This window comes from Hypanus sabinus, chromosome 7, assembly GCF_030144855.1.
Source record: "Hypanus sabinus isolate sHypSab1 chromosome 7, sHypSab1.hap1, whole genome shotgun sequence".
Lineage (NCBI taxonomy): Eukaryota > Metazoa > Chordata > Chondrichthyes > Myliobatiformes > Dasyatidae > Hypanus > Hypanus sabinus.
In genome coordinates this window covers 3,054,650-3,076,281 of record NC_082712.1, presented here as the reverse complement: position 1 = coordinate 3,076,281, position 21,632 = coordinate 3,054,650, and positions in this window count along the sequence as shown.

Here is a 21,632-nt window from a genome sequence, read left to right as displayed (position 1 = left end):
CACACATCTACCACTGACCATCACACATCTACCACTGACTATCACACATCTACCACTGACTATCACACTTCTACCACTATCACACATCTACCACTGACACCCACACATCAACCACTGACTATCACACATCTACCACTGACACCCACACATCCACCACTGACTATCACACATCTACCACTGACCATCACACATCTACCACTGACTATCACACATCTACCACTGACTGTCACACATCTACCACTGACTATCACACAACTACCACTGACTATCACACATCTACCACTATCACACATCTACCACTGACTGTCACACATCTACCACTGACACCCACACATCTACCACTGACTCCCACACATCCACCACTGACTGTCACACATCTACCACTGACTATCACACATCTACCACTGACCATCACACATCTACCACTATCACACATCTACCACTGACTATCACACATCTACCACTGACCATCACACATCTACCACTGACACCCACACATCTACCACTGACTCCCACACATCCACCACTGACTGTCACACATCTACCACTGACTATCACACATCTACCACTGACTATCACACATCTACCACTGACTATCACACATCTACCACTATCACACATCTACCACTGACACCCACACATCCACCACTGACTGTCACACATCTACCACTGACACCCACACATCTACCACTGACCATCACACATCTACCACTGACCATCACACATCTACCACTGACTGTCACACATCTACCACTGACTATCACACATCTACCACTGACCATCACACATCTACCACTGACCATCACACATCTACCACTATCACACATCTACCACTGACTCCCACACATCTACCACTGACTCCCACACATCCACCACTGACTGTCACACATCTACCACTGACTGTCACACATCTACCACTGACTAGCACACATCTACCACTGACACCCACACATCTACCACTGACCATCACACATCTACCACTGACCATCACACATCTACCACTATCACACATCTACCACTGACTCCCACACATCTACCACTGACTCCCACACATCTACCACTGACTCCCACACATCTACCACTGACCATCACACATCTACCACTGACCATCACACATCTACCACTGACTCCCACACATCTACCACTGACTCCCACACATCCACCACTGACTGTCACACATCTACCACTGACTATCACACATCTACCACTGACTATCACACATCTACCACTATCACACATCTACCACTGACACCCACACATCTACCACTGACTGTCACACATCTACCACTGACTATCACACATCTACCACTGACACCCACACATCTACCACTGACCATCACACATCTACCACTGACCATCACACATCTACCACTATCACACATCTACCACTGACTCCCACACATCTACCACTGACTCCCACACATCCACCACTGACTGTCACACATCTACCACTGACTGTCACACATCTACCACTGACTATCACACATCTACCACTGACACCCACACATCTACCACTGACCATCACACATCTACCACTGACCATCACACATCTACCACTGACCATCACACATCCACCACTGACTGTCACACATCTACCACTGACTGTCACACATCTACCACTGACTATCACACATCTACCACTGACACCCACACATCTACCACTATCACACATCTACCACTGACCATCACACATCTACCACTGACTATCACACATCTACCACTGACCATCACACATCTACCACTATCACACATCTACCACTGACTATCACACATCTACCACTGACTCCCACACATCTACCACTGACTCCCACACATCCACCACTGACTGTCACACATCTACCACTGACTGTCACACATCTACCACTGACTATCACACATCTACCACTGACACCCACACATCTACCACTGACCATCACACATCTACCACTGACCATCACACATCTACCACTGACCATCACACATCGACCACTATCACACATCTACCACTATCACACATCTACCACTGACACCCACACATCTACCACTGACTGTCACACATCTACCACTGACTATCACACATCTACCACTGACACCCACACATCTACCACTGACCATCACACATCTACCACTGACTATCACACATCTACCACTGACACCCACACATCTACCACTGACCATCACACATCTACCACTGACCATCACACATCTACCACTGACCATCACACATCTACCTCTGACTATCACACATCTACCACTGACCATCACACATCTACCACTGACACCCACACATCTACCACTGACCATCACACATCTACCACTGACCATCACACATCTACCACTGACCATCACACATCTACCACTGACTGTCACACATCTACCACTGACTGTCACACATCTACCACTGACTATCACACATCTACCACTATCACACATCTACCACTGACACCCACACATCTACCACTGACTGTCACACATCTACCACTGACTATCACACATCTACCACTGACCATCACACATCTACCACTATCACACATCTACCACTGACTCCCACACATCTACCACTGACTCCCACACATCCACCACTGACTGTCACACATCTACCACTGACTGTCACACATCTACCACTGACTATCACACATCTACCACTGACACCCACACATCTACCACTGACTATCACACATCTACCACTGACCATCACACATCTACCACTATCACACATCTACCACTGACTCCCACACATCTACCACTGACTCCCACACATCCACCACTGACCATCACACATCTACCACTGACTATCACACATCTACCACTGACTCCCACACATCCACCACTGACTGTCACACATCTACCACTGACTGTCACACATCTACCACTGACTATCACACATCTACCACTGACACCCACACATCTACCACTGACCATCACACATCTACCACTGACCATCACACATCTACCACTGACTATCACACTTCTACCACTATCACACATCTACCACTGACTATCACACATTTACCACTATCACACATCTACCACTGACACCCACACATCTACCACTGACTGTCACACATCTACCACTGACTATCACACATCTACCACTAACACCCACACATCTACCACTATCACACATCTACCACTGACCATCACACATCTACCACTATCACACATCTACCACTGACTCCCACACATCTACCACTGACTCCCACACATCCACCACTGACTGTCACACATCTACCACTGACTGTCACACATCTACCACTGACTATCACACATCTACCACTGACACCCACACATCTACCACTGACCATCACACATCTACCACTGACCATCAGACATCTACCACTGACTATCACACTTCTACCACTATCACACATCTACCACTGACTATCACACATTTACCACTGACACCCACACATCTACCACTGACCATCACACATCTACCACTGACACCCACACATCTACCACTGACTGTCACACATCTACCACTGACCATCACACATCTACCACTGACTATCACACATCTACCACTGACACCCACACATCTACCACTGACCATCACACATCTACCACTGACCATCACACATCTACCACTGACACCCACACATCTACCACTGACTATCACTCATCTACCACTGACTATCACACATCTACCACTGACACCCACACATCTACCACTGACTATCACACATCTACCACTGACCATCACACATCTACCACTGACACCCACACATCTACCACTGACTATCACTCATCTACCACTGACCATCACACATCTACCACTGACTATCACACATCTACCACTGACACCCACACATCTACCACTGACTATCACACATCTACCACTGACTATCACACATCTACCACTGACACCCACACATCTACCACTGACTATCACACATCTACCACTGACTATCACACATCTACCACTGACACCCACACATCTACCACTGACCATCACACATCTACCACTGACACCCACACATCTACCACTGACACCCACACATCTACCACTGACCATCACACATCTACCACTGACACCCACACATCTACCACTGACACCCACACATCTACCACTGACCATCACACATCTACCACTGACACCCACACATCTACCACTGACACCCACACATCTAACACATACACCCACACATCTACCACTGACTGTCACACTTCTACCACTGACCGTCACACATCTACCACTGACACCCACACATCTACCACTGACACCCACACATCAACCACTGACTATCACACATCTACCACTGACACCCACACATCTACCACTGACCATCACACATCTACCACTGACTATCACACATCTACCACTGACTATCACACTTCTACCACTATCACACATCTACCACTGACACCCACACATCTACCACTGACCATCACACATCTACCACTGACTATCACACATCTACCACTGACTGTCACACATCTACCACTGACTATCACACAACTACCACTGACTATCACACATCTACCACTATCACACATCTACCACTGACTGTCACACATCTACCACTGACACCCACACATCTACCACTGACCATCACACATCTACCACTGACTATCACACATCTACCACTGACTGTCACACATCTACCACTGACTATCACACATCTACCACTGACTATCACACATCTACCACTATCACACATCTACCACTGACTCCCACACATCTACCACTGACTGTCACACATCTACCACTGACTATCACACATCTACCACTGACCATCACACATCTACCACTGACACCCACACATCTACCACTGACTGTCACACATCTACCACTGACTATCACACATCTACCACTGACTATCACACATCTACCACTGACTATCACACATCTACCACTGACACCCACACATCTACCACTGACTGTCACACATCTACCACTGACTATCACACATCTACCACTGACTGTCACACATCTACCACTGACTATCACACATCTACCACTGACTATCACACATCTACCACTGACACCCACACATCTACCACTGACTGTCACACATCTACCACTGACTATCACACATCTACCACTGACACCCACACATCTACCACTGACCATCACACATCTACCACTGACCATCACACATCTACCACTATCACACATCTACCACTGACTCCCACACATCTACCACTGACTCCCACACATCTACCACTGACTGTCACACATCTACCACTGACTATCACACATCTACCACTGACACCCACACATCTACCACTGACCATCACACATCTACCACTGACCATCACACATCTACCACTATCACACATCTACCACTGACACCCACACATCTACCACTGACTCCCACACATCTACCACTGACTCCCACACATCCACCACTGACTGTCACACATCTACCACTGACTGTCACACATCTACCACTGACTAGCACACATCTACCACTGACACCCACACATCTACCACTGACCATCACACATCTACCACTGACCATCACACATCTACCACTATCACACATCTACCACTGACTCCCACACATCCACCACTGACTGTCACACATCCACCACTGACTGTCACACATCTACCACTGACTCCCACACATCTACCACTGACTCCCACACATCCACCACTGACTGTCACACATCTACCACTGACTATCACACATCTACCACTATCACACATCTACCACTGACACCCACACATCTACCACTGACTGTCACACATCTACCACTGACTATCACACATCTACCACTGACACCCACACATCTACCACTGACCATCACACATCTACCACTGACCATCACACATCTACCACTATCACACATCTACCACTGACTCCCACACATCCACCACTGACTGTCACACATCTACCACTGACTCCCACACATCCACCACTGACTGTCACACATCTACCACTGACTATCACACATCTACCACTATCACACATCTACCACTGACACCCACACATCTACCACTGACTGTCACACATCTACCACTGACTATCACACATCTACCACTGACACCCACACATCTACCACTGACCATCACACATCTACCACTGACCATCACACATCTACCACTGACCATCACACATCTACCACTATCACACATCTACCACTGACTCCCACACATCTACCACTGACTCCCACACATCTACCACTGACTCCCACACATCCACCACTGACTGTCACACATCTACCACTGGCTGTCACACATCTACCACTGACTATCACACATCTACCACTATCACACATCTACCACTGACCATCACACATCTACCACTGACACCCACACATCTACCACTGGCTGTCACACATCTACCACTGACTATCACACATCTACCACTATCACACATCTACCACTGACTATCACACATCTACCACTGACACCCACACATCTACCACTGACCATCACACATCTACCACTGACCATCACACATCTACCACTGACCATCACACATCTACCACTATCACACATCTACCACTGACTCCCACACATCTACCACTGACTCCCACACATCCACCACTGACTGTCACACATCTACCACTGACTGTCACACATCTACCACTGACTATCACACATCTACCACTGACACCCACACATCTACCACTGACCATCACACATCTACCACTGACACCCACACATCTACCACTGACCATCACACATCTACCACTGACTGTCATACATCTACCACTGACTGTCACACATCTACCACTGACTATCACACATCTACCACTGACACCCACACATCTACCACTGACTATCACACATCTACCACTGACACCCACACATCTACCACTGACTATCACACATCTACCACTGACCATCACACATCTACCACTATCACACATCTACCACTGACTCCCACACATCTACCACTGACTCCCACACATCCACCACTGACTGTCACACATCTACCACTGACTGTCACACATCTACCACTGACACCCACACATCTACCACTGACCATCACACATCTACCACTGACCATCACACATCTACCACTGACCATCACACATCTACCACTATCACACATCTACCACCGACACCCACGCATCTACCACTGACTGTCACACATCTACCACTGACCATCACACATCTACCACTGACTATCACACATCTACCACTGACACCCACACATCTACCACTGACTATCACACATCTACCACTGACACCCACACATCTACCACTGACCATCACACATCTACCTCTGACTATCACACATCTACCACTGACACCCACACATCTACCACTGACCATCACACATCTACCACTGACACCCACACATCTACCACTGACCATCACACATCTACCACTGACTGTCACACATCTACCACTGACTGTCACACATCTACCACTGACTATCACACATCTACCACTGACTATCACACATCTACCACTATCACAAATCTACCACTGACACCCACACATCTACCACTGACTGTCACACATCTACCACTGACTATCACACATCTACCACTGACACCCACACATCTACCACTGACTATCACACATCTACCACTGACCATCACACATCTACCACTATCACACATCTACCACTGACTCCCACACATCTACCACTGACTCCCACACATCCACCACTGACCATCACACATCTACCACTGACTATCACACATCTACCACTGACACCCACACATCTACCACTGACCATCACACATCTACCACTGACACCCACACATCTACCACTGACCATCACACATCTACCACTGACTGTCATACATCTACCACTGACTGTCACACATCTACCACTGACTATCACACATCTACCACTGACACCCACACATCTACCACTGACTATCACACATCTACCACTGACACCCACACATCTACCACTGACTATCACACATCTACCACTGACCATCACACATCTACCACTATCACACATCTACCACTGACTCCCACACATCTACCACTGACTCCCACACATCCACCACTGACTGTCACACATCTACCACTGACACCCACACATCTACCACTGACCATCACACATCTACCACTGACCATCACACATCTACCACTGACCATCACACATCTACCACTGACCATCACACATCTACCACTATCACACATCTACCACCGACACCCACGCATCTACCACTGACTGTCACACATCTACCACTGACCATCACACATCTACCACTGACTATCACACATCTACCACTGACACCCACACATCTACCACTGACCATCACACATCTACCACTGACACCCACACATCTACCACTGACCGTCACACATCTACCACTGACTGTCACACATCTACCACTGACTATCACACATCTACCACTGACTATCACACATCTACCACTATCACACATCTACCACTGACACCCACACATCTACCACTGACTGTCACACATCTACCACTGACTATCACACATCTACCACTGACACCCACACATCTACCACTGACTATCACACATCTACCACTGACCATCACACATCTACCACTATCACACATCTACCACTGACTCCCACACATCTACCACTGACTGTCACACATCCACCACTGACTGTCACACATCTACCACTGACTGTCACACATCCACCACTGACTGTCACACATCTACCACTGACTCCCACACATCCACCACTGACTGTCACACATCTACCACTGACTGTCACACATCTACCACTGACCGTCACACATCTACCACTATCACACATCTACCACTGACACCCACACATCTACCACTGACCATCACACATCTACCACTGACTATCACACATCTACCACTGACACCCACACATCTACCACTGACCATCACACATCTACCACTGACTATCACACATCTACCACTGACACCCACACATCTACCACTGACCATCACACATCTACCACTGACCATCACACATCTACCACTGACCATCACACATCTACCACTATCACACATCTACCACTGACACCCACACATCTACCACTGACTGTCACACATCTACCACTGACTATCACACATCTACCACTGACACCCACACATCTACCACTGACCATCACACATCTACCACTGACCATCACACATCTACCACTATCACACATCTACCACTGACTCCCACACATCCACCACTGACCATCACACATCTACCACTGACTATCACACATCTACCACTGACACCCACACATCTACCACTGACCATCACACATCTACCACTGACACCCACACATCTACCACTGACTCCCACACATCTACCACTGACTCCCACACATCTACCACTGACTCCCACACATCTACCACTGACTCCCACACATCTACCACTGACTCCCACACATCCACCACTGACCATCACACATCTACCACTGACACCCACACATCTACCACTGACCATCACACATCTACCACTGACACCCACACATCTACCACTGACCGTCACACATCTACCACTGACTGTCACACATCTACCACTGACTGTCACACATCTACCACTGACTATCACACATCTACCACTGACTATCACACATCTACCACTATCACACATCTACCACTGACACCCACACATCTACCACTGTCACACATCTACCACTGACTATCACACATCTACCACTGACACCCACACATCTACCACTGACTATCACACATCTACCACTGACCATCACACATCTACCACTGACCATCACACATCTACCACTATCACACATCTACCACTGACTCCCACACATCTACCACTGACTCCCACACATCCACCACTGACTGTCACACATCTACCACTGACCGTCACACATCTACCACTGACTATCACACATCTACCACTGACACCCACACATCTACCACTGACCATCACACATCTACCACTGACTATCACACATCTACCACTGACACCCACACATCTACCACTGACCATCACACATCTACCACTGACCATCACACATCTACCACTGACCATCACACATCTACCACTATCACACATCTACCACTGACACCCACACATCTACCACTGACTGTCACACATCTACCACTGACTATCACACATCTACCACTGACACCCACACATCTACCACTGACCATCACACATCTACCACTGACCATCACACATCTACCACTATCACACATCTACCACTGACTCCCACACATCTACCACTGACTCCCACACATCCACCACTGACCATCACACATCTACCACTGACTATCACACATCTACCACTGACACCCACACATCTACCACTGACCATCACACATCTACCACTGACCGTCACACATCTACCACTGACTGTCACACATCTACCACTGACTGTCACACATCTACCACTGACTGTCACACATCTACCACTGACTATCACACATCTACCACTGACTATAACACATCTACCACTGACACCCACACATCTACCACTGACCATCACACATCTACCACTGACCATCACACATCTACCACTATCACACATCTACCACTGACTCCCACACATCTACCACTGACTCCCACACATCCACCACTGACCATCACACATCTACCACTGACTATCACACATCTACCACTGACACCCACACATCTACCACTGACCATCACACATCTACCACTGACACCCACACATCTACCACTGACCGTCACACATCTACCACTGACTGTCACACATCTACCACTGACTATCACACATCTACCACTGACTATCACACATCTACCACTGACTGTCACACATCTACCACTGACACCCACACATCTACCACTGACTGTCACACATCTACCACTGACTATCACACATCTACCACTGACACCCACACATCTACCACTGACCATCACACATCTACCAGTGACTATCACACATCTACCACTGACACCCACACATCTACCACTGAGCATCACACATCTACCACTGACTATCACACATCTACCACTGACACCCACACATCTACCACTGACCATCACACATCTACCACTATCACACATCTACCACTGACACCCACACATCTACCACTGACTGTCACACATCTACCACTGACTATCACACATCTACCACTGACACCCACACATCTACCACTGACCATCACACATCTACCACTGACCATCACACATCTACCACTGACCATCACACATCTACCACTATCACACATCTACCACTGACACCCACACATCTACCACTGACTGTCACACATCTACCACTGACTATCACACATCTACCACTGACACCCACACATCTACCACTGACTATCACACATCTACCACTGACTGTCACACATCTACCACTGACCATCACACATCTACCACTATCACACATCTACCACTGACACCCACACATCTACCACTGACTCCCACACATCCACCACTGACTGTCACACATCTACCACTGACACCCACACATCTACCACTGACACCCACACATCTACCACTGACTGTCACACATCTACCACTGACTATCACACATCTACCACTGACACCCACACATCTACCACTGACACCCACACATCTACCACTGACTATCACACATCTACCACTGACTGTCACACATCTACCACTGACCATCACACATCTACCACTATCACACATCTACCACTGACACCCACACATCTACCACTGACTCCCACACATCCACCACTGACTGTCACACATCTACCACTGACCATCACACATCTACAACTATCACACATCTACCACTGACACCCACACATCTACCACTGACCATCACACATCTACCACTATCACACATCTACCACTGACTCCCACACATCTACCACTGACACCCACACATCTACCACTGACCATCACACATCTACCACTGACTATCACACATCTACCACTGACACCCACACATCTACCACTGACCATCACACATCTACCACTGACCATCACACATCTACCACTATCACACATCTACCACTGACACCCACACATCTACCACTGACTACCACACATCTACCACTGACCATCACACATCTACCACTATCACACATCTACCACTGACTCCCACACATCTACCACTGACTCCCACACATCCACCACTGACCATCACACATCTACCACTATCACACATCTACCACTGACTATCACACATCTACCACTGACTATCACACATCTACCACTGACTATCACACATCTACCACTGACACCCACACATCTACCACTGACTATCACACATCTACCACTGACACCCACACATCTACCACTGACTGTCACACATCTACCACTGACTATCACACATCTACCACTGACACCCACACATCTACCACTGACTATCACACATCTACCACTGACACCCACACATCTACCACTGACTGTCACACATCTACCACTGACTATCACACATCTACCACTGACACCCACACATCTACCACTGACTATCACACTTCTACCACTGACCATCACACATCTACCACTATCACACATCTACCACTGACTCCCACACATCTACCACTGACTCCCACACATCCACCACTGACTGTCACACATCTACCACTGACTATCACACATCTACCACTGACACCCACACATCTACCACTGACCATCACACATCTACCAGTGACTATCACACATCTACCACTGACACCCACACATCTACCACTGACCATCACACATCTACCACTGACTATCACACATCTACCACTGACACCCACACATCTACCACTGACCATCACACATCTACCACTGACCATCACACATCTACCACTGACCATCACACATCTACCACTATCACACATCTACCACTGACACCCACACATCTACCACTGACTGTCACACATCTACCACTGACTATCACACATCTACCACTGACACCCACACATCTACCACTGACTATCACACATCTACCACTGACTGTCACACATCTACCACTGACTATCACACATCTACCACTGACACCCACACATCTACCACTGACCATCACACATCTACCACTGACTATCACACATCTACCACTGACTATCACACATCTACCACTGACACCCACACATCTACCACTGACCATCACACATCTACCACTGACCATCACACATCTACCACTGACCATCACACATCTACCACTATCACACATCTACCACTGACACCCACACATCTACCACTGACTGTCACACATCTACCACTGACTATCACACATCTACCACTGACACCCACACATCTACCACTGACTATCACACATCTACCACTGACCATCACACATCTACCACTATCACACATCTACCACTGACTCCCACACATCTACCACTGACTCCCACACATCCACCACTGACCATCACACATCTACCACTGACTATCACACATCTACCACTGACACCCACACATCTACCACTGACCATCACACATCTACCACTGACACCCACACATCTACCACTGACCATCACACATCTACCACTGACCGTCACACATCTACCACTGACTGTCACACATCTACCACTGACTGTCACACATCTACCACTGACTATCACACATCTACCACTGACTATCACACATCTACCACTATCACACATCTACCACTGACACCCACACATCTACCACTGACTGTCACACATCTACCACTGACTATCACACATCTACCACTGACACCCACACATCTACCACTGACTATCACACTTCTACCACTGACCATCACACATCTACCACTATCACACATCTACCACTGACTCCCACACATCTACCACTGACTCCCACACATCCACCACTGACTGTCACACATCTACCACTGACTGTCACACATCTACCACTGACCATCACACATCTACCACTATCACACATCTACCACTATCACACATCTACCACTGACACCCACACATCTACCACTGACCATCACACATCTACCACTGACTATCACACATCTACCACTGACACCCACACATCTACCACTGACCATCACACATCTACCACTGACTATCACACATCTACCACTGACACCCACACATCTACCACTGACCATCACACATCTACCACTGACCATCACACATCTACCACTGACTATCACACTTCTACCACTATCACACATCTACTACTGACTATCACACATCTACCACTGACTATCACACATCTACCACTGACTATCACACATCTACCACTGACTATCACACATCTACCACTATCACACATCTACCACTGACCATCACACATCTACCACTGACTATCACACATCTACCACTCCCACACATCTACCACTGACCATCACACATCTACCACTGACTATCACACATCTACCACTGACCATCACACATCTACCACTGACTATCACACATCTACCACTGACTATCACACATCTACCACTGACTATCACACATCTACCACTGACTGTCACACATCTACCACTGACTATCACACATCTACCACTGACTATCACACATCTACCACTGACTGTCACACATCTACCACTGACTGTCACACATCTACCACTGACTGTCACACATCTACCACTGACTATCACACATCTACCACTGACTATCACACATCTACCACTATCACACATCCACCACTGACTGTCACACATCTACCACTGACTATCACACATCTACCACTGACTGTCACACGTCTACCATTGACACCCACACGTCTACCATTGACACCCACACATCTACCATTGACCATCACACATCTACCACTGACTGTCACACATCTACCACTGACACCCACACATCTACCACTGACTATCACACATCTACCACTGACCATCACACATCTACCACTGACCATCACACGTCTACCATTGACACCCACACATCTACCACTAACTATCACACAGCTACCACTGACACCCACACATCTACCACTGACACCCACACATGTACCACTATCACACATCTACCACTGACACCCACACATCTACCACTGACCATCACACATCTACCACTGACACCCACACATCTACCACTGACCGTCACACATCTCACTGACACCCACACATCTACCACTGACACCCACACATCTACCACTGACTGTCACACATCTACCACTGACACCCACACATCTACCACTGACTATCACACATCTACCACTGACCATCACACATCTACCACTATCACACATCTACCACTGACTCCCACACATCTACCACTGACTCCCACACATCTACCACTGACTCCCACACATCTACCACTGACTCCCACACATCTACCACTGACTCCCACACATCTACCACTGACTCCCACACATCCACCACTGACCATCACACATCTACCACTGACACCCACACATCTACCACTGACCATCACACATCTACCACTGACACCCACACATCTACCACTGACCGTCACACATCTACCACTGACTGTCACACATCTACCACTGACTGTCACACATCTACCACTGACTATCACACATCTACCACTGACTATCACACATCTACCACTATCACACATCTACCACTGACACCCACACATCTACCACTGTCACACATCTACCACTGACTATCACACATCTACCACTGACACCCACACATCTACCACTGACTATCACACATCTACCACTGACCATCACACATCTACCACTGACCATCACACATCTACCACTATCACACATCTACCACTGACTCCCACACATCTACCACTGACTCCCACACATCCACCACTGACTGTCACACATCTACCACTGACCGTCACACATCTACCACTGACTATCACACATCTACCACTGACACCCACACATCTACCACTGACCATCACACATCTACCACTGACTATCACACATCTACCACTGACACCCACACATCTACCACTGACCATCACACATCTACCACTGACCATCACACATCTACCACTGACCATCACACATCTACCACTATCACACATCTACCACTGACACCCACACATCTACCACTGACTGTCACACATCTACCACTGACTATCACACATCTACCACTGACACCCACACATCTACCACTGACCATCACACATCTACCACTGACCATCACACATCTACCACTATCACACATCTACCACTGACTCCCACACATCTACCACTGACTCCCACACATCCACCACTGACCATCACACATCTACCACTGACTATCACACATCTACCACTGACACCCACACATCTACCACTGACCATCACACATCTACCACTGACCGTCACACATCTACCACTGACTGTCACACATCTACCACTGACTGTCACACATCTACCACTGACTGTCACACATCTACCACTGACTATCACACATCTACCACTGACTATCACACATCTACCACTGACACCCACACATCTACCACTGACCATCACACATCTACCACTGACCATCACACATCTACCACTATCACACATCTACCACTGACTCCCACACATCTACCACTGACTCCCACACATCCACCACTGACCATCACACATCTACCACTGACTATCACACATCTACCACTGACACCCACACATCTACCACTGACCATCACACATCTACCACTGACACCCACACATCTACCACTGACCGTCACACATCTACCACTGACTGTCACACATCTACCACTGACTATCACACATCTACCACTGACTATCACACATCTACCACTGACTGTCACACATCTACCACTGACACCCACACATCTACCACTGACTGTCACACATCTACCACTGACTATCACACATCTACCACTGACACCCACACATCTACCACTGACCATCACACATCTACCAGTGACTATCACACATCTACCACTGACACCCACACATCTACCACTGAGCATCACACATCTACCACTGACTATCACACATCTACCACTGACACCCACACATCTACCACTGACCATCACACATCTACCACTGACCATCACACATCTACCACTGACCATCACACATCTACCACTATCACACATCTACCACTGACACCCACACATCTACCACTGACTGTCACACATCTACCACTGACTATCACACATCTACCACTGACACCCACACATCTACCACTGACTATCACACATCTACCACTGACTGTCACACATCTACCACTGACCATCACACATCTACCACTATCACACATCTACAACTATCACACATCTACCACTGACACCCACACATCTACCACTGACCATCACACATCTACCACTATCACACATCTACCACTGACTCCCACACATCTACCACTGACACCCACACATCTACCACTGACCATCACACATCTACCACTGACTATCACACATCTACCACTGACACCCACACATCTACCACTGACCATCACACATCTACCACTGACCATCACACATCTACCACTATCACACATCTACCACTGACACCCACACATCTACCACTGACTGTCACACATCTACCACTGACTATCACACATCTACCACTGACACCCACACATCTACCACTGACTATCACACATCTACCACTGACCATCACACATCTACCACTATCACACATCTACCACTGACTCCCACACATCTACCACTGACTCCCACACATCCACCACTGACCATCACACATCTACCACTATCACACATCTACCACTGACTATCACACATCTACCACTGACTATCACACATCTACCACTGACTATCACACATCTACCACTGACACCCACACATCTACCACTGACTATCACACATCTACCACTGACACCCACACATCTACCACTGACTGTCACACATCTACCACTGACTATCACACATCTACCACTGACACCCACACATCTACCACTGACTATCACACATCTACCACTGACACCCACACATCTACCACTGACTGTCACACATCTACCACTGACTATCACACATCTACCACTGACACCCACACATCTACCACTGACTATCACACTTCTACCACTGACCATCACACATCTACCACTATCACACATCTACCACTGACTCCCACACATCTACCACTGACTCCCACACATCCACCACTGACTGTCACACATCTACCACTATCACACATCTACCACTGACACCCACACATCTACCACTGACCATCACACATCTACCACTGACCATCACACATCTACCACTGACTCCCACACATCTACCACTGACTCCCACACATCCACCACTGACTGTCACACATCTACCACTGACTATCACACATCTACCACTGACACCCACACATCTACCACTGACCATCACACATCTACCACTGACCATCACACATCTACCAGTGACTATCACACATCTACCACTGACACCCACACATCTACCACTGACCATCACACATCTACCACTGACTATCACACATCTACCACTGACACCCACACATCTACCACTGACCATCACACATCTACCACTGACCATCACACATCTACCACTGACCATCACACATCTACCACTATCACACATCTACCACTGACACCCACACATCTACCACTGACTGTCACACATCTACCACTGACTATCACACATCTACCACTGACACCCACACATCTACCACTGACTATCACACATCTACCACTGACTGTCACACATCTACCACTGACCATCACACATCTACCACTATCACACATCTACCACTATCACACATCTACCACTGACACCCACACATCTACCACTGACCATCACACATCTACCACTGACTATCACACATCTACCACTGACACCCACACATCTACCACTGACCATCACACATCTACCACTGACCATCACACATCTACCACTGACCATCACACATCTACCACTATCACACATCTACCACTGACACCCACACATCTACCACTGACTGTCACACATCTACCACTGACTATCACACATCTACCACTGACACCCACACATCTACCACTGACTATCACACATCTACCACTGACCATCACACATCTACCACTATCACACATCTACCACTGACTCCCACACATCTACCACTGACTCCCACACATCCACCACTGACCATCACACATCTACCACTGACTATCACACATCTACCACTGACACCCACACATCTACCACTGACCATCACACATCTACCACTGACACCCACACATCTACCACTGACCATCACACATCTACCACTGACCGTCACACATCTACCACTGACTGTCACACATCTACCACTGACTGTCACACATCTACCACTGACTATCACACATCTACCACTGACTATCACACATCTACCACTATCACACATCTACCACTGACACCCACACATCTACCACTGACTGTCACACATCTACCACTGACTATCACACATCTACCACTGACACCCACACATCTACCACTGACTATCACACTTCTACCACTGACCATCACACATCTACCACTATCACACATCTACCACTGACTCCCACACATCTACCACTGACTCCCACACATCCACCACTGACTGTCACACATCTACCACTGACTGTCACACATCTACCACTGACCATCACACATCTACCACTATCACACATCTACCACTATCACACATCTACCACTGACACCCACACATCTACCACTGACCATCACACATCTACCACTGACTATCACACATCTACCACTGACACCCACACATCTACCACTGACCATCACACATCTACCACTGACTATCACACATCTACCACTGACACCCACACATCTACCACTGACCATCACACATCTACCACTGACCATCACACATCTACCACTGACTATCACACTTCTACCACTATCACACATCTACTACTGACTATCACACATCTACCACTGACTATCACACATCTACCACTGACTATCACACATCTACCACTATCACACATCTACCACTGACCATCACACATCTACCACTGACTATCACACATCTACCACTCCCACACATCTACCACTGACCATCACACATCTACCACTGACTATCACACATCTACCACTGACCATCACACATCTACCACTGACTATCACACATCTACCACTGACTATCACACATCTACCACTGACTATCACACATCTACCACTGACTGTCACACATCTACCACTGACTATCACACATCTACCACTGACTATCACACATCTACCACTGACTGTCACACATCTACCACTGACTGTCACACATCTACCACTGACTGTCACACATCTACCACTGACTATCACACATCTACCACTGACTATCACACATCTACCACTATCACACATCCACCACTGACTGTCACACATCTACCACTGACTATCACACATCTACCACTGACTGTCACACGTCTACCATTGACACCCACACGTCTACCATTGACACCCACACATCTACCATTGACCATCACACATCTACCACTGACTGTCACACATCTACCACTGACACCCACACATCTACCACTGACTATCACACATCTACCACTGACCATCACACATCTACCACTGACCATCACACGTCTACCATTGACACCCACACATCTACCACTAACTATCACACAGCTACCACTGACACCCACACATCTACCACTGACACCCACACATGTACCACTATCACACATCTACCACTGACACCCACACATCTACCACTGACCATCACACATCTACCACTGACACCCACACATCTACCACTGACCGTCACACATCTCACTGACACCCACACATCTACCACTGACACCCACACATCTACCACTGACTGTCACACATCTACCACTGACTATCACACATCTACCACTGACTGTCACACATCTACCACTGACCGTCACACATCTACCACTGACTGTCACACATCTACCGCTGACTGTCACACATCTACCACTGACCATCACACATCTACCACTGACTGTCACACATCTACCACTGACTATCACACATCTACCACTGACACCCACACATCTACCACTGACTGTCACACATCTACCACTGAGCATCACACGTCTACCATTGACACCCACACATCTAACCACCGATAAACACACATCTATGTACTGAGCACCACACACAACACAACACCTCTTTTTCTTTCCAAATCTTTTTATTATTATTGAACAAAATACAAGTGTTCATTGAAGTAAGTAACACTTTCAATGTCTCAAAAGAGAAAAAAAATCAATATTAAGGATTGAAAAATATGGTGACTGAAAAAAAGAGAAAGGGAAAAGTGAGAAAAAAAAGAACCCATTAATGTTCAACCCCAGAGCCTGTGTCATACAAAAAGCTTCTAAAGATAAACATCAAACTGTCAGCAAAAAAACCCCCAAAATTTACAATTAGATCATGGAGGAAATCTAACAATTAACTCAAATAGTAGTAACAAGCAAATGGACCCCATCTTTTGTCAAAATCAAACATAGCTTCGAAGGTTCGACTTCTAATTTTCTCCAAACTAAGACATAGCATCACTTGAGAGAACCATCGTGACGAAGTGGGAGTCGACGTATCCTTCCACTTCAACAGAATGGCCCTCCTAGTATCAATGTAACAAACGCAATAACATGTTGGTCAGACAAAGAATTGCCAAGAATATTTTGAGGTATTATTCCAAAAAGCACAGTTAATTTGTTAGGTTGTAAATTAATTTTAAGTGGTTTAGAAATTGTAGAAAAAACTGACTTCCAAAACTATTCCAGTATAGAACAAGACCAAACTATGTGTGTCAGTGTAGCTGTCTCAGTTTTACATCTATCACAATAACTATCAAGTCAATCTCTCCTTCATCAACTAGTAACGATGTACAATTTTAAACTGAATCAATGAATGGCTAGCACAAATCAAGGATGAGTTAACCAACTTCAAGATCTGCATCCAGTCCTCCATTATAATAGTCAAATTAAGTTCCTTTTTCCAATCTTGTTTAATCTTAAAAAAGGGCACTTATCCCATTGTAATAATAAATTATAAATTCTTCCAATGGAACGCTTCATCAAAGGGTTCATACTCATAATAGTATCTAACAGATCCGCCTCTAATATGCAAGGAAAATTACTGATATATTT